The following is a 25,224-nucleotide window of genomic DNA, read 5'->3' on the forward strand; positions in this document are numbered from 1 at the left end:
GTACTATAAAAGGGCTACTTATTAATACATAAATCTTGGCTTCATGTGGGCTATTATTAGCAAGAAAGAAGACTTTAGAAAGGGATACTACGATGATAAATTTCACATGCCATCTTGACTGAGGCAGGGCGACTGGATACTTGTCCAAGAAAGTACTCTTGGTGTTTCTGGGAAAGAGCCTTTTTGGATTAGATTCACTTCTCAAAAAAAGCTTTATTTATTTATTTATTTATTTATTTACTTATTTATTTATTGCACATGAGTGCAGTGCATGCAGCTTACAATCACCTTGTGGAAGTGCAAACATGTTCATAATACAGCTTGTTCCTTCAAAAAAAAAAATCCCCTTCTTCATTATCCTATACCTTCTCTTCTCTAACTCCCTTTTCCTCATTTTTTAGTGCTTTTTTTCTTTTTTCTTTTTTATTGAGAAACGAATAGCAATGAGACAGTTTCAAAACAGGTTAGTAGGTCAGTTACAATAATTAATACATTGCACATTGTTGTTTTCGTGGTAGACACAACATCTTGTCTAAACACTGTTAGTACAAATCTCATTGAACTAAGAGAAAGTAGCTGTATATCTATCCTATTTTGTATATACAGATACAAAATGGTCCTTCATTTATATCCCCTTTTTTGTTTAGTTTTGTCAGAAATGGGTATTCCATTGCCATTCATTTTTTTCCCATAATTTTATTGAGAAACAAGTAGCAATGAGACAGTTTCAAATCAAATTGGTAGGACAGTTCCAATAATTAACACATTTCATACTCTCTTCCTAGGGATAATTTGCTGTACAAGATGCATGATATACTATTTACAAACACTATTAGAACAAATCCCTCTATTCATTAAGAGAATGTAACTATACATCTGTCCTAACCATTTTGAGTACACAGATACAAAACAGACATTCATCTGTATCCCCTTTTTTTGTTTAGTTCCATCATTTGATGAAAAATACCTGTTCCATGTCATGCCTAAGATGTTTGATATTCAGACAGATAGTGAGGTTAAACTTAACAGCCTAGGTTGCATAGTAATAACAGTAAGCTTCTCTTCTGGAGGGTTAACAACCTAAGTTTGCAGACCAAAATTAGAGAAAAAGGAGGGCTGCGAGGAAAGCCAACGTTTTGGCCCTAGCCTTCCAAGGTCAATTAAGACTCAGGACATATGAGAACTTGTACTGGAACACCATGTAACTCAGTAATGTCCCAAATTTTCTGATCAAGGAAATTATGGGGCCGAAGAGGAAAGTGATCGATGATGTAGAGTGTGCCTAAGGAGAGTCACATGGAGAGAAAACATTCTCTCAGGCTTTCACAGAGAGCACATTGGCCAAGCAATGGCCGTGACTCATTCACATGGCTGACACTGACAAAGGATCTACAATCTGAGGTACAGGATCTCAGGATAAATCCTGAGGGGATTGACTGACTTTATCAGAACCAAAAGCTACAACTTTTGTTGTATAGGTCTTGCTTTATCTTGGTCTTAACCACCCAGCAGAAAAGTATAAAAATGAAGTATAAGAAGTAAAGCCATGTTGTTATGTTGAGCTGTATGGGACTCTTGTCAACAATTTCTCACACTGCCAGTCAAGTGGAAGACCTAATACTATTATGGACTGTTGGACTCTTTTAGAATTGTTTGCTGAGTCCATTGCCATTTAAATACTGTAGGTGCATGAATTCATCAAAATAATCCAATATAGTCCACTAGTCCATAATAGTAGTGGGTTATCTGCATGACTGGCAATTTCAGAAGTTGTTGACTTGAGCCTTTCACAGATCAGCATATTAATATGGCTTTGCTTTTTATACCTTGTTTTTATACTTTTCTGCTGGATTGTTAAGACCAAGATAAAGCAAAACCTATATAACAAGAAATGTAACTTTTGTATATGAGAAGGTAGAAACTTGAAAATGATTTTTTCTTTTTTGGCTTGCTCAGGCTGCCTTAAGGGTGGGTCTGGTAAGGCAGGCAGAGGTGGGGATTGAACCGTAGTATCCTGCACTTGTCTGCATTTGAATGAGCAGGCGCTTAAACAACTGAGATAACTGGCTGGCCCCCTTGCCCATTTTTATTCTTGTTCATCCTATTAACTTTAGCTCATAACTTTGGCACACAGTGTCTACATTCACGGGAGTGGTGAGGTTCCTGTGTGAGACATCACTGCATTCGACTTATTCCCCTTTTCCTCCCCTTCCTGTTTCCCCTCATCTCTTGGGTCCCTTCTCATCCCCCTTCTCCTTCTGTCCATCCCTAATTGATCTCTTTGCTTGTACTTTGCTTTATTCCAAAGAGACATATCACATGGCATCTAAGCTTGTGTGTTAGGTTTATTTCACTCATTTTCCAGATGCACCATTTTTCTACAAAAGCCTTAAGTTTGTCCTTCTTTATAGCTGAGCAGTACTCCACTGTGTTCATTATCCAATCATTTATTGATGGCTATGCAGGCTGCCTCCAGGATTCAGCTATTAGGGATGGAATTCTGCCAGCAGACTAATTCTGGATGTGAACAGTGCTCTTCCCTGTGCCTCCAGCCTGTCAGCCAATGCTGAACATTTTGTTCTTCCCAGTCTCCACAATGATGCGAGTCATTGAGTGTTTCTTAATATTAATATCTTTTTCCTCTTAGTTTCATTCCTCTAGAACCCCTGCTGTAGATACAGAGCTTGTTTTCATTAATTTTGCTACCAGGAATCAAATTCATGTCGTTGTCTTGCCAGGCAGGTTCTATGCCACTGAGCTATATCTCCCACACATAGCTTGTTTCAAAGTGTAATATTGAAAAAGATGAAAAGAAATGTTATATTTTTCTCCAACTCCTTTCACTATGAGTGTAGAAGACTGTCCTGGGAGACTCATCTAGAAGAAAGAGCAATTGTTTTTGTTTTGGCTGAACCTGGCCCTGTTTCCATGTATTGACGTCTACAGAGCTCCCAAGGACTTTTCCTTATCCCTTCTGGTGGCTTTAAGCAGTGTATACTGGTCCAGCTGATGTGCTGATGGTTGTCTTTGAAGATTCCAGGCAGGCAGTGTTTCCCTCACCCCCACCCCCACCCCATTGTTTCCTTGTGTGAGCCTGGAGGCAGCAGGATAAAGAGCCAATGTTCTGTGCTGTACACTAGGATTGAGCCTGGAGGTGGAAGCTAAGACTTCTTGGGAAAAGATCACACATCAGAGCTAAAGCACAGACACCCAGACATTAGTTGTGTTACACAGATTACTCATTCTGTTTGTCCTTCGCTCTGCATAGTTCAGGCCTCCTACCTAACCCAGTTCATGGCACTCATGTATTCCCACCCCTCTCACAGTCACTTAGCCTCAAGCCTCTCCCTTCTTCACAAATGAATAAATTCTGGGTGCAGTCCCGGGTGAAGGCTGTGTGGCAGACTGCCATCATGGTGGCTGCACTCAGGTCCCCCTTGATTCCCCACCATCTTGGATGTGTTGTTGTGTTCTTTATTTATGTTCTGGATTGCACTGGAACTGGTAAATTGGAACAACTCACTAGAATTCTATTAACTTTTCCATGAGATTACAAATAGAAATTTACTGGCTGTGACAAGGACTGGGACTGGATCTACATAAGAAAATAACATCTCACTTGTGACTGGCTGAAAAAATGTTGACTAAGATCAGCGGAAAAGTGAGGGGAAGCAATGCAGTTATGGAAACACTGCCCAGCTGCTTTAAACTGGTTCAGGACTACTCACAGTGTTAAGTACAAATTGACAGGACATTTGTTAAGGACACATCCGAAATGTATGAGGATGACACAGAGCCTATAAGGACAGTGAGTGTTCTACACTATAGCATCTATATCTGGAAAGATACACAACTAAAGATTAAACACAGAAAGGGTAAATATAGCACCTATTAAAAAAGGTCAACTGTTCTAGAGCAGCAGATATTGGAAAAACTGAGTAGCACAAAACATACATCACAAATATAGTATAGATAGCTTGGGGAATCAAGGGCCTCTATCCATCTGTAGGCCTTAAGTCTTTTGCTAATTTCTGGGTAAATTTTTTTATGTCATTATTAAGGAAATTATATAAATGGGAAAAGAGAAATCATGAAAAAACTGAAGATATGCAATTGTAATAATATAAAATTCCAAGAAACCCTATGGAAATATTTGAAGGAACCAATATGTTGGAGAGATGCTTCCTAGAATCTCAAGAAGATTGTGTGCTGAAGAATTTATGGTGTAGAACTAGAAAGGGATAAAGTCCAACCTAAGGAAAGAATTTTTACTAGAACTGTTAAATATGAAGTGTGCTTCCTGTACTGTCAGAGGTGATCAGATCTGTAGTAGCTGACTCTGGAGATAAGCATGTAACTTGGAGGAATAGTTGATCTAGTGGATTTGTAAAAGTAATTCTATTAGTAAGAAGTAGCGTTGTGAATGTTTATTGTGCCATTCTCACATATTGCTTTATTGAAAGACAGACTTCATTATTTCTCTAACTACATAAGTAGGAACATGGCTAAGTAGATTCTTCAAAAATCATATAACTGGTCACCTCCAGAACAGAGATTTGAAATCGAGTAGTCTGAAATAGTGCACACGTGCTTAATTAATATTCTCCCTGTAGAACTGGCAAAGTTGGTCTGCAAAGGACAGGGCAGTCAACACTTTTGACTCTGCAGGCCAGATGGTCTCTTTTGGAGCAAAGCACCTCTGCTAATAAATAGAAGCAAGCATGTTTCAATAAGACTCTTCACAAAAGAGTTCAGGGGGCTGTCATTTGTCGACTGTTTTCCTCAAGCACTTCCAAATACTGATATTTAGTGATTTTAAAGTAATTTATGGAAGAGATTATATTTTTAAAAATTGGATACCACAGTACAAAGGTGATTGAAAAATACGGTAAAGTTTTAAATTTTAAAGATTATTTCAGCAAATGACACTGCTAAGGGTCCCCTCGGAATGCTCTTCTCAGTTCGGGCCGTGCTGATCCCATCGTTCTGGTCCCTTTCTGAAGCAGTTCTGGAAGTCTTCCTTTGTGTCTGTAAAACCTGGATAAATGTTGCTGCCAAGAGCCATCCCACGGCAGGGTGGCTTGCTGACACCCGCAGTGTGCACTCATCCATCTTACTCACTGGACTGGCAGTGGGCCACTTCTAGCTCTGCCACAAGGTCAAAATGACCACGATAGGTTATCATTGTGACTCAAATGAACGTATCAAGCCAGCCACAACAGCACAATGAAGGACACTTCTGCAAAAGGTCCCTATAACCTAGATTTTAAACATGATGTCTGTATCAGCTTCCCATTGGTGTGTAACAATTACCGCAAACATAGTGGATTATTAGGATCTGCATTTATTGTCCCGTGGTTCTGCAGGTCCCAGGTCCACATGGGCTCAGAACCTTTGGAACCCTGTGGAAGCCTCTTCTTTGGAGCTGGTTGAGAGTGCTGGCAGAACTTGGCTGTGTGCAGTCAAGGGCCGAGAGTCTCATGTCCTTGCTGGCTACTGTCCAAGGACCACCTTAGCTACTAGAAACCATCTCAGTTATTTGTCCCTGGACCTTTGGTCTCAGCAATGACTAACCTCTTATGGTTATGTCAAGGTCACTTTAGTCATTTTCTCTTCATAAAGCAAGCTGATTAGTAATCTTGCATGTGCTCAACCTCTTTTGAATGTAATTGAGCAGTTATATGAGCAAACCTTAGAATTTTGCCTACTACCGTTTCTAATGCATCAAAATTCACACTTTCTATCAATAACCTATTCCTAATGCTTACAGTTCTTTCCCACAGAAACTTTTCTTTGTAGCTAAGTCAAATTCAGGAAGCTTCTGCCCAGATTTTTAAAATGGTTCATTCAATACTGAGAAAACTATAGAATCCTATGATTTATTTTTTTGTCCATACTGTCACTATGATCACTTAAAAACATAAATCTTAGCATATCATACCTCCATGGTTTTCTACAGCTCTTAGGGTAAACTTACAACACATCCCTCTGGCCTCTAAGCCCTTGCAGTGTCTGACCTTTGCTTATTTGTCTCTGGGTCACTCTTTTCTCACTCCCCTGGTCAGAGCTATTTTTAGCTCTTTAGAAAGGACCAAGTCTCTCTCTTGAGGGGCTGCTGCCCTACATTGTTCTCGCTAAAGAAAGTTCTACCCTCTTCTTCCCTCTTTTCTGCTTTCCTGTTGCTCACTGAATTCCAACCTACATTTGCAGGTTTAAGCCTAACAGATATACCTGAGTTCCTTAACTTAAATAGGACCCCAATTTTATGCTCTTAATTTATCCTGTATTTTTACTTCATGTAATTGCTGCTAGCATCCTCCCCTATTCATCATTTTGTTTTCTGTGGTTCTAGTTATCCATAGATGAACCACAAATAAAGAATGGCAAATTCTGCCTTTTGACAGGGAGACACAGAAAGTCTGCAATGATACAGTTACAAAACAGTTAGTAGGACAGGTACAATAATTAATACATTGCATATTGTTGTCTTTGTAGTAGCTATTCATAGTACAAGATGCAGACATGATATCTTGTCCAAACACTATTAGTACAAATCTTTCTTCTCATTGAACTAAGAGAAAGTAGCTGTATATCTATCTTATCATATATATATATATCTATCTTAACATATATATGTTAATATATATATATATATATATATATATATATATATAATATTTTACTACAAATGGTCCTTCATTTATATCATCCTTTTTTGTTTAGTTTTGTCAGAGATGCATATTCCATTGCCATTCAAATATTGTAGGGGTGTGAATTCAGCCAAATAATCCAATATAGTCCAGTAGTCCATAATAATAGTGGGTTATCTGCAAAACTGGCAATGTCAGAATTTAGCCTTTCAAGGTCAGTGAGGATTCAGGACATAAGAGAACCTGTACTGTAACATCATGTAACTCGGTAGTGTCCCAAATTTTCTGATCAAGGAGATTATGGGGCCAAAGAGGAAAGTGATTAATGTTGTAGAGTGTGCCTAAGGAGAGTCACATAGAGAGAAAACATTCTCTCAGGTTTTCACAGAGAGCACATTGGCTAAGCAATGGCCATAACTCATCCGCATGGCTGACACTGACAGAGGATCTACAATCTGAGGTATAGGATCTCAGGATAAATCCTGAGGGAATTTGACTGACCTTGCCAGATACAAAAATTACATTTTTTGTTGTATAGGTCTTGCTTTATCTTGGTCTTAACCATCCAGCAGAAAAGTATAACTGTGAAGTATAAAAAGTAAAGCCATATTAACATGCTGAGCTGTAAAAGGCTCAACTCTGCTTATTTCTGTAGAAGCATCCACAGTCTTCCACATAGTAACGAGGAATGTCTACACGACAGTGTGAGACTGTGGTGTAATAGGAAAGCACAGCCATCATGGAATTTATCAAACTTGTTCTAAAAGACATGATTTATATTTTTAAAGGACATTTTGTGGTAGTATGATATGATGATAATCTCTAAAAGAAAAACCTATGTCAGGCCACGCTTGAGTATCTAATTCTTGGAGGGTGGCTTTATCTTTAGAGGCACTGTGTCTTCTTTTTGACAACATTAAATATTTTAAAGAAATGTTATTTTCCCCATGAATGAACACAAAGCATTTTTCTCATAATGTAGTTCAAATTGACTGAATAATTGAATGTTTGCCTTATTTCTAAATCACTTTTCAATATCTTCCAAGAACAGGAATTGAGACATAGGAAATGTCAAGTTGAATGGAATCATGCAATTATGCTGGTCATATGGAATATGAAATGTTTCAGTAAGACTCTGATTGTCAGGAGGATAATAAGAGGTGGCTATTAACAAGTGTAAGATGAAACATAATATGCTACATGGAAATGGTAATCTAAATTACCAAAAAAAATGTTCAAGCATCCATTTATCAAATGGTGTCTTCTCTTCGTCTCTCCTCTTATCCCTCCCTTGCTGTGCTCAGCTACTGTGGCTTCTTTTCTATTCTCACAACCCGGACACTCCCAGCCTAAGGCTCTGCACTGACAATTCCCTCTACTCCTGGAATACTTCTCTTTATCTCTCTCAAGACTTAGTTCTGAGTCTTCTTGTTCAATCACCTTCTCATCTTGTATTCTGGCTTCTTGGTTCTCACAGCAGTGACTAGCCCAGCAGACACCTCAATTCCTTATTCTGACATGCTTTGCCCACCTCTCTCTGCAACAAAGGCAAAGACCCTTTTGTCTTTCAATGACTGACTTCTTAAGCACCTAGAACAGTATCTCACACAAAGCTGGTGCTCTGTGTCTCTTGAATGTACCAATGATGGAGTGGATTATTGGGTTACTAACATAATAGATTAATTTTGGACAACTAAGTTATTTAATGATAACCCATGATGTGGCTGCTATTAAAGACAATAGCTGTGATCTCTAGTGTATTTGGATATAAATTTTAGATAATAAACTATCTTGAGCTTATTTTCACTCACTAGTGGGTTGTCATAAAAGAACTACCATGGTTTCTATCTAGATGTCTTCCCAGAACCTCCTGCACTCATAGGGAGGAGTCTGGGGAGGTGATGGCTCAGGGGTGTCGATGCTCATCTGCAGTATTGGTCCACAGCTAATTTTCTAGCTAAATGTGGTGTTGGCAGGTGCAGCCTGGTGGGTGGAGTGGGATCACTGGAGCTGGCCTGGAAGGGCCTCTGTCCCTCCTCTTCCTCTGGCTGCTGTAGGCTGGCTGGCTGCTGTGCTCGAGCAGCCCTACTCTATGCCATGCTGCTCTGCCCTGGAGCCAGGAACTATGAACTGAAACCTCTACAAGTTGTGGATATTGGATATTGTGTTTCAGTGATGAGAAAGTACAAGGACAATAAAGAAGCAACTGACATTAGCACTATATAGAGAAACAAATACGATTTGAAGCCTAAAAAGTAACATTCCAACTCTACGGTATAATTTGGGCAGACTAAGACTGAAAGTTTCCTTCAAAAGAAAAGGTCAACCACTTTACAAACTATACAGAAATTAAAATCTTAATACGAGAGTAAGGGGGTGTGTGCGCCTGTAAACCCAGCTACTCCAAAGGTGAGACTAATTCAGTTTAAGGACAGTCTGTTTAACATAATGAGGCACAGTCAGAGAGAGAGAGAGAGAGAGAGAGAGAGAGAGAGAGAGAGAGAGAGAGAGAGAGAGAATGTTAAAATGTTAACTTGAAAAGCTTTGGTTGGTAGACATTGAAAAGGGCCATGCCCTCAGGAGACTGCTTCTCTGGGTCAGATGGAATAGAAACCATACTTTAGTCAGACTTGGCCTGAAAAGGGTGTGGAAAGGTACCCCCATCCCACATTACTCCACCTGATACTCTGAACCCTGACTTTGATGTTACTTGAGGTAGAGAGAAAGAAAGAAAGAACTTATCTGACCTTTTCCGATCACTATTTCTTGAACAGCATACAAGAAAGGCAGACGTTGGAAATTGTGTCTAAAAATCTTAAAGGAATATGGTGATTTTCATTCTTAGGGTAAAAGTCTCTAGTTTCTTGAAATATCCGTTTAGGAATTTTTTTTTCAAAGTAAGAAATGCTGTGTTATGTTAGTGCCTAAACCAATCCTGCCCCAAGTGCCTGGCATTGACGTTTCTGGGCCCCTGGACGGCCGTGGAAGGCTCCAGAGGACTCACTGTTCACAGCATTGCTGCTTTTGAGACGCAGAGCTCAAATTTACAGTAACATTAAAGCAGTCTTAAATCAGTGATTGAGGTGGAGAACCAAACTTACAAATGGAAATATAACCTGCTGGTTTATTCAAGAGTAAGCTGTGGGGAGGAAAATCTGGATTTTAATATTTTAAGAGTATAGCTCTTTTTGAGATAAAATACGGTAAAGGACGTGAGCTATCATTGCTCTCCATCCATTTCTCGGCGGCTCGGGAGGTTCAGCAGAAGCAAAGCATCTGCTTTTTACCCCATTTGTATAAGCTCTGAGATCATGGATCTAGCCCTTAAATTTTAGATTACTATCTGGTAATAAGAAATAAAAGTTTAAAAATATTTCTAGAGAGGTATAATAAAAATATGGTGAATATTTAAATTAATTTTTTTTAAATGAAAAGACACATTGGCTTTGACCCCCATCAAAATTCATCTCCTTGCTAAAAACTCAATCATCTCCTTCTTCTTCCCTTTTGGAAGGAGTTCTGAGGGTCTTCTTTCATCAGTGTATCTAGTGGTGTGGTTGTGGCTGTGCGGATGCCCTGAATCCACCCAAAGGTTTGCCTTTTATGGTCATTTGTACTCTCGGGAAGAGCCGGAAGTCACAGAGCTAGATCCAATATGTAAGCTGGATGAAGACACAGCACGGTTTCCTGTGACAGAAATTGCTGTGAACTGTTGATCAATGAGGAGTAATTAAAATGCAGTGAACGTTTAAACAGGGGCACTTTCTAACAGGCCTCCCAGGGCACCGATGTGCCGGCTAGGTTGCACTGCACAAGGGCTCCTGAGGGAGAAGCAAAGGGTTTTTGCTTACACCAACTTACAAATGTGTTTTCACTGTTATTTATTTTTATTAATTCTTCAAGTAATATTCAATTTGAAGATGTTTCACTAAAATTTTTAAAAAAGTGCAAACACTTCAAAATATTCATAGTAATATTTGAAAGTTTTTTTATTTTGAGAAAGTTATTACACCTTCATGATGTAGTACAGTGGACCATCTGGGAACTGGGGAGTTGGCACATTTCTGATTCTCTTTGTCATTTTCTGTGAGGTTGGAGTAATGAATCCGTAGCATGGCTGTGAGGACTGTGCAATCTATACAGTGTCCTGAGTGCACACGATACATGCTTAAGATGGTGGTCGTGAGACTCAGCTCTATTGACTGGACGATCCTTATGTGTTGGGGTCTATCTGAGGCATGACTGCTGTGTGTGCACATGTTGGCATCCACCAGGAGGTCAGAGCAAGTCTGTTGCAATGTCTGATACACTGTGTTAACTTGAGAAGTTTAGAAGTTTAACTGACTCAGCAGAGGGCCAGGGTCCTCACTTTGTTAAACATCCTGAGGCTGCGCCAAAGGAAGCATAGAGAGGGTGAGAGTGCTGCACACGCCTGCCCCGGGGGTGGCAGCCTGCTGACAACATAAAGGAGGAAAAGGGGCTTGCTTGCCCCGATTTTGCTCCTGCTGCTTTTGCTGTCTTCTGCTGCCTTAACTGCTGCCCTTGTGCCATGCCACCCTGCCTCGGAGCCCACTGATTACGGACTGAAACCTCCACAGACTTTGAGTTAAGTGAACCTTTCCTCCCTCAATTTTGGGTCTTAAGTGTTTTGTCTCAGCAACAAGAGAAAAGTAACTAAAAGATCTTTATATGTGTGTGTTGCAAGAGTGCAGGAATTGTATTTGCAAACCCTCACTATTGCAGCTTGGAGAGGGGAATGGAGTTTTGGCTGAACTTAGGTTGGCCTGTATGTTGTAGATTGCTGACTTAGATAAATCCTTGTACCTTTAATGTGTGTACTCCAGAAGGTTGTTTTAATATTGTCATTGATTTTGGGGTGAGAGGCTTGCAAATTGTATGAAGAGATTGTGTGCACGTGTGTGTTAAGCGTACAAATACTTCTTGAATTTGGGGTAAGCTGACTTATTTTATCCAGTTTTAAACATTGGAAGTACTAGGTGATTAGATTATATTTCTTGTTAGGGGAAAAAGAACAACAGAAAAATACTAAATACTTTGGGACACAAAGCAAACCCTTAATATTAAGTGAAGATCCCAACAGGAAGTCATTGGCCTTAACAGTGGTACTAGATGCTGAATAAATTGTTATATCTTACTCACTTTACTACTATCTGTAAAAGTTAAAGTAAAATTAAACAAGAAATTAGGAAAATGCCATCAGACATATTGGAAGTAACAACTGGAAGAAATTCATGCTTGCCATTAGGGTTTCATCTAATAGCCATAAAATTTAACTTGAAAACGCTCTGCTACACCTGAGGTACCTTTTGTTGGGTAATTGAGATGAATTTCAAACTGGCTTGTGAGACATTTAGCAGCTGTTTCTGTTTATCTTTGAGTTTCTGAATGAGTTTTGAGTCAATTTAGTATTTTCTTTGGAAGATCAATTCTGGGCATGTTGAAATAAAATGGATATTTTTAGTCACCTAGGCTAAATATTGTAGGGGAAAAAACCCATAGGATCTACTTCGGATATTTTCTTCTGTGTCTGAGGAATATGGTGTGCCATAAAAATGATTCTGTCACATTTCAGATGCGAAATACCCCTCAACTTTGAAGCACTCGGGAGGCTCAGAAGTAAGGCACAACCTCTAATATAGCTGTCCCATAAAAGCAATGAGAAGGTATATAAAACATTTTAGAACCTTCCATGGCATAAAAAAGGCTTCTAATGAACACATTTTATAAGGCTAAATTTATTCCTAACACAACCATTTGCAGAAAGCATCATCATGATGGTTTATGTGAGGGCCCCAGGGAAAAAGAGCACACTTCCACAGTGAGATTGAGCTGTACCCTTCTCGGGAAGCAAATAAAGTATTTTAGGAGTATAAATTAAACACCCTGGAAGGTTTTTGTATTTTCAGACAGTGGTGGCAGCAAGGATAAGCTAAGCTACAAAGGTGGTGGTGGGGAGAGACGCAAGCACCAGGGGACAGGACCTGGCAAACAGTCCCCGGTTCTTTGGGATGTTAGGATGTTATTATTTTCTCCTGGAAATCTGTAGAACATGTGCTACAAGCCATGCTGAGGTAACACCTGAGGAGAGGAATTTGAGGCTGGAGGAGCAAGGGCAGGGGGAAGACAGGCTGCCCCAGAGTTCTGACCTGGGCAGGAGGATGGCACTGCACTGCTGAGCAGCAAATCGCTGGTTCTCTTTACCCTGGGGGCTCCTCCAGGGGCCCAAATCATCACCTTTAGCCTGATGTATATCTTGGATTTGCTTCTGGATTTTTATCTGAGTATTCCTCAGAGCCACATAAACACATACCCACTCACCACTGCAGATTTAGAGGTATTTGAAGAGGCCTTTTCTGACCATTGATCCAAAGCCTCTCCGTTCTGGAACTCTTAGAGCCAGATATTGCAGAGGGGCCAGTGGAGCCTCAATATGTTTTTCAAGTCAGGTACTGGCTATGATACGGTAGGAAAGGGAGACAGTACAGAGCGGTGTAGTTTATCCTCTTCTGTCTCGGTGGAGATGCAAATACTTGAAAAGCATACAAGTCAGATATAACTATTCCGTATTTTAAGGTTACTGCATTGTAATATTATCTTATTTCCTTCTGGTACTTAAACAATATCAAAATTTATTTATTCATATGTTTGACTAATATAATTAATATATTAATTAATATAATAATATAATATAGCAATAATGTAATTGAGATATATATATCTCCTATTTTTTCTCACACTATGTTCCATGAGGTAAATACATCATTTATCATTCTTTTTTGTTCGTTTTGAGACAGGAGTTTAAACACCCTGGAAGGTTTTTGTATTTGTAGACAGTGATAGAGACAAGGGTAAGAGAAGGGTCTCGTGACGTGGTTCGGGCCGGCCTTGCACTCACTATGTAGCCTGCGTTGGCTTCAGACTTGCAGCGATCCTCCTGCCCCAGCTCAGCGAGCACGGGGATTACAGGTGGGCACCGCCACGTCCTACGAAAAGCACATCATTCTTGTTGACTGTAATATTGTTAGTGTCCTTCACATTCCAGGCTTTCAGTAAACATTTGCTGTATGCATGAGTATATCTATGAATGGTATCTACACATGAAGTGGCACAATATTGCAGTTTTACTGTAGTTGTCCTTATAAATGTGTTACTGTATTACAGATGCTTTCATTTACAGCAGGTATGTTTTAAAGAAAATTTCTGTTCCCGCTTTTATTTTTGTACATACGTTCTGTACTTTGTATCACTTATCAGTCGGGTTGGCAATTATCCCAAATTAGTAAAAAATACATTGTTGCTTTCTTTTCAGAGACCATACCCCAGTCTATGATCTAGGTATTCATTAATGATGTCTGTTGAGATTTTTTCCTTTAATTAAGAAGAATACTTTTCAACTAAATATGCGGTACATGTATCACTTCACATGTGTAAGTTTAGCTTTGGGTTATATGAATACAAAAGAAATTATTGAACAACATATATACACATTTACAGTTTTAAAGGATATTTTCTAACTATTTGCTCTGGAGATGTACACTTTTAACTACTGTAGTTGGCTGCATTGGTTTCTCTAAACCCTTCTCAACATGTTTTCAAAGGTTTTCACTGCTGACAACCTAGAAGGTGAAAAATGCAACACTGAATTTTTGATTTGATACGGGGTCTCGCTCTGCAGCTCAGACTTGCGGTGATCCTGTCTCAGCCTCCTCAGCGCTGGGATTACAGGTGCGCGCCACTGGCTTTGGGGCTGGCACAGTGCACCCAGGGTTGCCGGATGGACCGGGCATCTGATACTCAGGATCAAACTTGGGTTCTTATGTTTGCCAGGCAGGCACTTAGACCGCTGAGCGATGTTCCCAGGTCCTGAAATTTTAATTTGTATTTTTCTTACCATGATTGAAAACAAAAAAATGTTCCATGATTAAAGAGTACTTTTATTTCCTTTTCTGTGAACTATCTATAGTAATAATTTGACTATTTTTAGAAATCAGTCTTACAGATTGGGACATCTTTACATACTAAGGTGTTAATTATACATAATTTCCACAGATTCTCATTTGAGTTTTGTCTGTTGTTTCCCAACGTAGAATATTTTGTATGTTTTAATCTTTTCTTTGATTGCTTCTAATTTTGCTTTGGCTTTCCTAACTCACACTTAGGAAACTGCCTTGATTCTACTTTTCAGTAACTTTTATACATTGTCATGTTTAAAATTTTTATTATTATTTGTGAGTCTTGTTATGTAGTCTAGGTGGCCTTGAACTCACTATGCAGCCCAGGTTGGCCTTGAATTTGCAGTAGTCCTCCTGCCTCAGCTTCTTAAATGTTGGGATACAGGCCTGTCCCATCATTTTCATTTTAGTGTTTAAAATGGCCTATCTCCTTAGGATCTATTTTTGTACAAAGTATGCTATTGAACTTTATTTTTTTCCCTCCAAAATGTGTAATTATCCTCTTCTGTTTACTAAGGAAACCACCATCTTCTTGATTTGAAATGTTAGCTTTCTTTTATACTAAATTTGCTTATTTATTTAGGTCCATTTAAATTCTGTCCTATACACACCTAGGTCTATTCACACAAATTTTACTATGTATTTTGTCTGCTATGTTTAGCTCCTTATTATTTTCTACACCAAATTTTCTCATTTTAGTTGTTTTATGAACTAAAAACACTTTAGTGCTAAAATAATTCATGTTACCATTTTTACTGAGGCTGCAGCAAATTTATGAGTATACTTAAGAAGAGTTATATTCTTCACGAATTTTCACTTATTCAGGTTCTTTTTTCCTTTTGCTTCAATAGTATTATAAAGTTTCTTCCTCGGTCAACACACTTTTCAAGTTTATTCCTTTAAACTTTTTCTGCTGTTATAGATGGTATTTTCCCTTTTGTTCTCTGAGTGGTGTTTTTTGTATACATAAAGGGCATTATTTTCTGTATTTTTATACACACACCCATGGACACACAATTTTAATCCATGAAATTTACTGACTCTCTTATTTGTAGTCGTTTTTTAATTCATCCACATGACATTATTTAGTTAGACCATATTATTTACAATTAATGAAAAATTTTCCTCAGTTTTTCAATTTTTATGTATCTTATTTTACCTCCTGCCTAACTGCATTGCCCACTATCTTCAGGATAATATCAAATAATATTAACTAACAATGGAAAAATATCTAGTCTTATTTCCTTAAGCACTAGCTTGCTAAAGCAGGAGGATCATCATGAATTTGACCACAGCCTGGGCTACATAGTGAGTTAAAGGCCAGCCTAAAATACATACTGACACCTCAAAAACCAAAACCCCAGCTTCATTAGACATTAGACAAGCCAGGCGCAGTGGTTCATGTCTATAAACTTAGTTACTTGGGAAATTAAGGCAAGAGAAAACCTGGGCACCTGAGAGAAGTCTTTTCTCACATAGGGGTAGGGAGAAGCTGTGTATGTAGCTCAGTGGTACGACACTGGCTTAGTGTGCATGCAGGACCTGAGATTAATAAACAGCATAGCAAAAGAAGGAAATGTTTATCATAAAACCTATATTTACAGTTTAATCATGCTAAATGTTAAATATCAAAGGTAAATTGCAACCTTTCCCAGTGCTTTATATGCCTATGGATGTAACTGTAGCTGTTATAGGTCACTGTCAGGGTGAATCTGTTACTCCGTAGCCCAGACCTGAAATACATTTGTAAGAGTAGAAGTAAATTAGGTGCATTGCTTTTAAATAGCTATGGTAATTTTAAATTCTGTCATATGTTATGTTCATTTTAATGCTAATGTTTATAAGGAATATTTGCTTGTGCTTTTTAATTATTTCATGCTATTCTGGCCAGCTTTTTAGAATAAATACTGAAAGTATTTATTCATGCCAATTTATTCATAACCAATTTGAAAGATTTTATTATTTTCTTATGTCAAGGGACCATTGAAGAAAAACACCTGTAGTGTGTGTTTAAAAGTTTGCAAAAAAGCTAGTGAGGCTTTGCATTTTACTTATCGGAGGAGACAGCTTTGTGAGGACTCTTTTAACGGGGGAGTGGGGCAGGGCCCCCAACTCCTGGGACCAGGTGGACATATCTTTGTGCAATCTGCTCCACTCAACTACGGGAAAGACTCTGAGTGTGATGTGTTCAGATCTCTATGCAGATGACAAATAGAGAGCAAAGGAATTTTGCAGATATGCTTCGTTATGGTCCCAAGTTCACAGCCTTTGAGTTCAGCCAAGTGGAAATGGGCTTGGATAATCTGATCTAAGTCGTATTAGTGAACCATAAAATGTGACTTGGCTCTTCTTAATGGCTGAGATGGTCCCCCTTCCTCCATAAACCCCAGGCCTTCACATTGAGCTGCAAGCCCAGCCATCTGTCTGTCTGTCCTATCTATCTATCTATCTATCTATCTATCTATCTATCTATCTATCTATCTATCTATCTATCATCTAATCTATCTAATTATTTTGAGGTAGGCCCTCTCTAAGTCACTAAGTTGCCCCAGCTAGGCTTGACTTTGTCATCTCCCGCCTCAGCCTCCCAGAGTGTGGGGATTACGCGTGTGAAGCACCGCCCCCTGCTAGGGATTTCGAAATCTGGACCAGTGAGAGAAATTCAGCGGCTGGCCTGGAAGAAGTCAGTGGCCATGCGGGGACAGGGCACGAGGAGGCCATGTAGCAGGAACCTGAGAGTGGTCTTCAGGTGCGGGCCAGGAGCGTAATGGGGAGGTCAGTCGTCCAGTGCAGAGCTCAGAAGACCTGGCCGTGCTGAGCCTCAATGTGAAGGCGGAACGGCCCGCGCTTTTAAGTTCAGTTGTGTGCACTTGTAGCAGAGAACCTGCTTGGACTTTGGATCTGCGGACTGGAAATAATGTTTTTTTTTTTTTTTTTTTTTTTTTTTTAAACCAGAGACAATTGCCCAGCGCTAAGTTTGCGGTAATTTGTAATGAGGCAGCAGAAGATGGGTGGAGTCATTTCAGGTTTTATCTTCCTGGAGGTTTGTTTTGTCATTGATAGTTTCTAAAAAAATCATCTTATTCACCCATAATCTTAACTTTACTTGCATAAATTTCAACAGTGATTATTGGAAAATTTTTAAGTTTCTGGTTCTTCCACTGTCATCTTTTTTTTTTTTTTTTTTTTACTGGCTCAGCCTGCCTTAAGGGCAGATCTGGTGCCGCATGTGGTGCTGGGGATCGAACCGGGGTCCCTGTGCCTGACTGAGTTTGCCCAAGCAGGCGCTTTAGACAACTGAACTATCCCACCAGCCTCCGCTGCCATCGATTGAGTATTAGTGTATTTTTTTTAATGGCCAGTTACCATATGTAATTTATTTATCTCTTGCATCTGTCTGTGCCTTTTATTAAGACAGATTCTTTGGCTGTGAAGAGCAGGCTTTTATACTACCAGTGTTTGGTTTGCCTAATTGTTAATTTTTCTATGTTTAATTTTTCATTCTTATTTACCTGGATTTATTTTTTTCTCCTGTGAATTGATCAAGATATGTGGTTAATTTTATTCTTTTTTGTGTTGACAAAAAAATGTGAGAATCTTAATTTCTTCTGAACAGTTTCAGCTGTACCTCTTGTCTTAACATGAGGTATTTAAAGTTTTTTCCTTGGGAGCACTTGTCTGAGCTCCTTTACCTTTTGTATCATTTCTCTTTTACTTTTTAACTTGACTTGCTTTGTACATTTTTGATCCTTTCTCTAAACCTTATGTTTCATGCTGCTATGTAGCTTCAGATTAGTCCTCTTCCTGTGTTGTGAAATTTCAACATGACCTTGGTGGTGATGGTTTTCTTTTTCTTTTCTATTTTGTTCTGACTACTGTCCATTTTTGTCTTTTTCTGTTTTCCTTTGCCCTTTTTGTTCTTTCTTCTCTTTCTTTCTTTTTTTGGTACGGGGACTCAAATTCAGGACCTTGAGCTTGCCAGCAGGCACTGTGCCTCTGGGCTATATCTCCAACTGTTATGGATTGTACTTAGGTGTCTCCTCAAAGCCTCATGGAGTCATGCGGCAGGCTTCTAGAGGTTGCGGTTAACTCACGATGTTATACGCGTGAGTGGCACACCTGCCCTGGGCCGGTTAGCCCGTATACAATAGAAGGGAGGGAGGGAGGCTTGCTAGCTGCCACTGCTCCTTCCATTTGCTCTTGCTGCTTTTGCTGTCTTATGCATCTGTGAACTGCTGCCCTCTGCCATGTGTCACTCTGTCTTGGAGACAGCTGATTATGGACTGAAACCTCTAGTAACTGTGAACTAAATAAACTTTTCCTTCCTTACTTTTGGGTTTCAGGCATTTTGTCTCAGCAAAGAGAAAAAGTAACTGAGACACCTGCCTTGGTATTTTATTTAATTCCACAAAGTCAGTATTTCATGATTGTTCCCAAGTTCAATTGCTTCATTAATACTTTTAAAAATCCCTAACAATGTATGGTAACATTATTTTAGTGGATCCCTTTACCATGCCTGGTTCTTTCCATTTTTTTCTTGTAGTATTTTAATATATTTTCTTCTTCTTCCTTCTTTTCTCTCCTCCCTCTCTTATTCTTCTTTTCCTTTCTTCATTATTTAAACTGGGGTTGAACCCAAAACCTCATGCATATTAGGCAAACATTCTACCACCAAGCTACATTTTTGGCAGTCTTTATATTAATGTCTTTGAGTACAGTTCTTTTTACTAATATCATGTGTAAGTTGGGAGACAGACCACTGTTACGCCCTAGGCTAGTAGATGCTCATCTTATGACACACATTTGTTGAGTGAATGAATCATTTACTTTAGGTGCCTGAACCCAACACAGATGGGCTCCTACAATCAAGTATTTTCTCATGATTCTCCATTCCCCAGTGACAGCCTGCTTCCTGAAAACATGGCTCAGCTGGGTAGTCTTTTTCACAGGACCATCACAGACTTCCATGGGCTGAGCTTGGAGAATGGTAAATGAGGGTTTTTTTTTATTTGTTTCTTTTCCTTTTTGTGTTTTGAGAAGATCTTTCTATTGGTAGAACCAGAGATTGAACTCAGACCCTTGGGTTTGGCAGGCAAGCAATTATTCTACTGAGCCATCTCCCCAGCCCCCGAGAAGATCTTTCTTTTCTACCTTAAAACTATAAATAGATTATAAATGTATAACATTCAGTTGTTGAATTATAAATACAGCTATTTCGTGGTTAACGTACTATTTAAGAAAAATTTAAACATAGCTAGCTTTTACACTTGTTTTGAGTTTAAGTATAAACCAATTAAAAGCCTTACTTGTCCTGAAACTCTGTAGTGGATCTAAATGGTTCAGTGGAACTCATATGGTGGTTGCTTTGTTTGGGCAAAGAACTATTTTTTATTCCATGGCTAATGCTAGTTAAATATGCCCAATATCGAATAACCACTGCATTTTGCAAAATAAGATAAAATCTAATATTATATCAAGTCATATAAGAGTTGTCAAGTCTCATGTTCAGCAGATGTCGGCTGGGAAGAGCCTGCATGTTCTGTTGAGGCAGCTTCAGGGAGAGAGAGCTACCAATTTCCACCAAGATCAAATTGTCTTCTGTTTTTTCAGCTAAGAAAAAATCAGGTTAATGGTTTTTATGAACAAACTCAATTTCTAATTCTTGCTTTGAAATTAACTAGGTCTTGGCAATTATGAAATAGAATCTATTTTTAGCTTGCATTAGTGTTAAATGGGATAAAGAATTAAATTTAATGACCTTTAAGTGCTAACTCATTACTTTTTCCTGTTAAAGGGCCCAACTGCATTTATTATCACCATAGAAGAATAACATGGCTGGAACTTTTGGACCCAGGGAACTCAAGGTAAAGGTTTTATAAGTCATAAAAGGACACAGAATGTGTGAGATGTCATCCATTATAAACTCAGAAGTGTTTTAGTCACCTTTCTCTGAACATGGCATGATATACCTTAAAGTGTTCATTTGAAATGCTCTAAGGATGCTTTCTATTTTCTTTTCATTTCTCCAGGTGTGTTTCCTTCCACTAAGATGCCAAACTGCACACTAAGACTCGAGCTCTGCGACTTATTTTAGGATCAGATTTTTCCTACCATTTCCAGGATGCTATGTAGGACTGAACCTGGGGGTGGGAAGAGAAGTAGCAACCAAAAATAAGAGCAGGACAAGGGAGGAACAAGTTAAGGAGAATGCCAACTAGACTCATCGCTGGAAGATGCTGACCATTAAAAAATCCTGGGTACCCAGAGGCTTTGTGGACAGAGGTCAGGGCACCTGAGGAGGTGGTGAGGACCATCATGGGAGCCTTAAGCAGGCCTGACTCAAGCAGTTGAGAAACTAACCCATCTCTGCTACATGAGCATCTTCTGTTTCTATTGTTAGATGTAAGGTTTTTGAGACTGTGCACTCATCTCTGTTCAGCCAGTTCAGTGTCTGAGCCATCACTCTCCATCCTTCCTGTAGGTGTACTGAGTGCATTGGTGTTGTGGTGGACCCACGCTGCACACAGGTGCGCTGAGCAGAACGCACCTTTAGGCGTTGCGCCTAGCACTCGCACAGGTAAGGAACGAGCTTCTCTCAGTGGCCGAGCATCTCATCCCAAACATGACATGCTGGCTTTAACTTTTTAGCTTGTAACTTAATCAGCTATCACTTAAACTGGCAAAAAAGACAGGAATTTTGTTTACAAAAAAACTAATTTGAAAAGTTTAGTAAGATTCAGTTGGTGAAAAAAGTGCTGTCAAACTAGATACAGGCAGGTTAACAATAAAAGATTGAGTGAAAACAAAAAAAGCAAAGAAAATTAGGAGCATTCCCTTATTGCCTTAAGACAGGATTATCATACCTGGTTCCCATTCCAGCTCAAAGGATCCCAAGCTGCAAGTTCTAGAGAACACAGTCTGAGTGGTCTCATGCACCTGCAGTTTTACTCCACTTAGTGGACTTAAATGTAAGAGAAAAAGCAATGACCTTCCTTGCATGAGAATGCTGGTGAACAGAATCAATGTATCTATGTTCTATTGTAGAGAAAATTGTTAATGAGAGTTTTATGATTTTCTTTTCAGTTGATGTTTATGTTTAATGGGTTAGATGCTCATTTTAGTTGGACTTGCTCTAGGGCCTTCAATTTGGCTTCTTTGCCATTTTCTGCAAACTGTCTCTGGCACTGTTTGTGGATAGAGAAGCTCGGTGTCAGTATCAGCGGGCAGAACAGCTACGTTTCTCAGGAACAGAACCTTCTCTGACTGGTTAGTTAATACCTCTGTAATAAACAGGGATTGAAATAGATGTCTGGGTTTCATCTTTTGAGGGAAGAAAAGGAAAAAAAGTACATAGTGTGGTGTGGTGTAGATTGAGGCACCTAGGAGTGGAAGATAATTGATGAAATGTTTTATGGTTTAGGGTTCGATAAGTTCATTTGATTTGTGTGGTAATTAGGAGCAACTATGAACTTTTAGAAGGGGAAATAAAGCCAGACAGGAAAATAATCAATGAAATGTCAGATGCCGTGAGAGAGAAGGAAAGTTAGAGAAAGAGGCTAGCAAAGAGGCTATGCTATGTGTGCTCAATTATGACTATGCATATGGAAATAAAATATCTCCAATAACACTAAGGAGGAGAGGTTATGGTGAATTAATTCTTCAGGTGTCTACCTGGAGAATAAGCTCCTCCAGTGAAATATTTCTTTTACATTTGTCTAGGAATTTTAAGGAGCTACCTCAAAATTTCATGTTGTATTAAAAAGCATGTATCTGTTGAATGAATTAATGGATTTCCCTTACATGTCTGGACCTTAATGTCACCACACAGGAAGGACAGCGCATGCCCAGCAACATAGTTACCAGGGTGTGATAAGCCAGTAAGAGCGGCCCTAATGGGCTGTGGGACTCCCGGATGTGCCGTATGAGCACTGGTGATGTGGTCCTTCTGTCTCTCTCTCCCGGGTCCCTAAACATCTCTGCGCGATTGCAGCTGTTGACCAACCATTTTTCCTCGCACTGTGTCTACTGAATCAGTGTAGGGGCTCCCGATGCACTCTCAGGGGCCGGAAAAGGCAGAACAAATTTAATTCTCTTTATCCTGGGTCTAAACTTTGTCTAGGGGAGATGGCTCAGTAGAATAAGCACTTCCTTGGCAAGCACAAGGACCTGAGTTCAATCCCAGGTTCCACCAAAAAAAAAAAAAAAAAAAAAAAAAAAAAATCCATTCCTAAACTTTGTCTTGTGTCAGAGAATCCTACACAGTAGAGTCTTGGGCTTCCTTCTAAATTTCCTGTGGGAACTTAATGTTCATTTTTTTTTTCCTTAGAGGAGTTTTCTGCAGTGGAATGATCTATCTTGTGAAATTGGTAGTATTTGGACTTTTATCTTCCGGAAAAGAGTGTAAAATTGCACTAAGAAGAATCATGACAGTGCAAAATTATTATTATTATTATCATTATCATTATCATTATTATTTTAGTAAGTTACACAGTAAATAATATTCAAAGATCTAAACTCTCTTTAGCACACCACACTGTGCATTTTGTCTTTGTTGCCAGTTGCAACTACAGATAAAGTACCTGGAACGATGTCATGATTGTTCCTTAATTGACATACATTAGATGCTCAGTAGAAGCTGGTTGAATGGCTGACTAAACACCGCTTTCCCTCTCTGGCAGCTGGCAGAGCTGGTACTATTTGAGAGACAGCTGGATACCTCGGGGCCTTCTGAGAGCCCACGTTCATGAGCTGGTGTGGACAGATCATTTCTCCAGAGAGCTCTTTGCCTTAACTGACTCTTAGAAGTCACACTGTGCTGCATTTTATGCATTGGCATGAAATCTACTCACCTAATACAGTCAGATTTTTAGAAAAGAACTGAGTAGTACATTTGTAGTGCTTTATGGGACATGTCCAGAAATACAGATGTGTGATTTTTAGTTTTAATTTTTATGACTATTTAACAGGGCTGTTTGTGTCCAAGACACTTGATTCTTTTCATGCTGATGATGCTTCTTGCTTCGGTGCCAATTCTCCCAATGCCTTTTCAAGCTTGTCTTGCTTGTATTACAAATACTGAGCGGGCGGGTGAGGAAGCCCATGGTCTGTGAACAGAAGTGAGGGGAATGAAGGATAAGTCTGAAATGGGACCCTGTGATGACATAGCTGTCACCAAAGAGTCTGTCATTCTAATGAAACAACCTGGGGCAATTTAATCCTGAACTTCTGGTGCTGTTGCCATGGATTTTAGACAAAAATGACAGGGATGTATTCCAATTATGTTCTTCAGAATGACAGCTAACTGAAAAATAGGAAATGGGGTAGTAAAATCTCAGGTCACTCAGAAGAGGTGGATGGATACAAGTGAAGGAGAAACAAGATGTAGGTCCATGTTTGTGTATAAAATACTGGACATAGAAGGCAAGTATATGTCCTGTGAATTTGCCAGACCTTCAACAGCAATTTTATGCATTATCCAGCTCACTGTTCAAAGCAAGGTATCTCTTGCTTAATGGAAAATTTCAAAACATTTTAAGCTTAATGATTTCATGAATTAAGAGAACTTAAGGTAAAAAATTTCTTAAGCAGTGAAAATAATAAGTTTGCGTTGAATTCCAATGATATTGCAAATACAGCAATGTTGTTTTCCATATATTTATTCATTATCTTTTTATTTTTTACTTGAGGCTTATTTTTTGTTTTTGGTGTGGAGAACCAAACCCAAGGCTTCCAGCTTGCTAGGCAAGGGTTCTACCACTGAACTAAATCCCCAGCCCCAAGCTGAATGTATTACTGAAACTTTAGGCAAACTCCTGTCATTGACTGTATGTTTCCAGAAGCAGCAGAATGTTACTGTTGTGCTTTTAGACTCTAGCAGACATGTCAGCCATTGTTCAGGGACAGAAGCCACCAGGAAAGATCAAAGGCTTAGCGATAAATGAGAAGGTGGCTAGAAAGATGCAGTCCACGTGTGGGACAGTTTCATGCCTCTACAGTCTCTGCAGCTGAGCAGAAATGGAGCTCTTTTATCCTGAGGTGATATTGGGTAATTTATTTAATCTTTATAAACTTACAGAAATTAACATAAGAATCTTTAGAATGTTAAGCCTTGGTTTCTTCATCTACATAATGGAATGATGAAGTTCAACTTTCATGGTTATGATTTATTTTTTATTTATTTTATTGATACATATCAATGAGACACTTTCCAAGATGATTAATAGGGCATTTTCAATAATTAATACATTGCACATTGTTATCTTCTCAGCAGTCATCCTCAGCACAAGAAGTAGCCATGACATCCCGTCCAAACACTACTACTACAAATTCTTCCTCTCACAGAACCAAGCAAAAGCAGCCATACATCTATCCTAACTATTCTGTATATACAAATACAAAACGGTCTTTCTTCTGTATCCCCCCTCTGTAGTTCAGTCGTGTCAGAGATGGGTATTCTACTGGCATCTAAATATTATAGGTTGCTGAATTCAGCAAAACAATCCAACACAGTCCAGTAGTCCACAATAGTAGTGGGTTATCCACAGAAGTTGTTGACTAGAGCCTTTTACAGTTCAGCATATTAATGTGGCTTTACTTTATAT

General features: G+C 39.1%; 1 protein-coding gene across 1 annotated transcript in view; it reads right to left on the minus strand.

Annotated features, from left to right (window-relative positions):
• Galntl6 (polypeptide N-acetylgalactosaminyltransferase like 6) overlaps nucleotides 1–25,224 on the minus strand; it is a 1,205,609-nt gene that overhangs the window by 121,984 nt on the left and 1,058,401 nt on the right. The gene's annotated exons all lie outside the window — the stretch shown is intronic.

The sequence above is a fragment of the Octodon degus genome, unplaced genomic scaffold, assembly GCF_000260255.1.
Source record: "Octodon degus isolate 3935 unplaced genomic scaffold, OctDeg1.0 scaffold00121, whole genome shotgun sequence".
Classification (NCBI taxonomy): Eukaryota; Metazoa; Chordata; class Mammalia; order Rodentia; family Octodontidae; genus Octodon; species Octodon degus.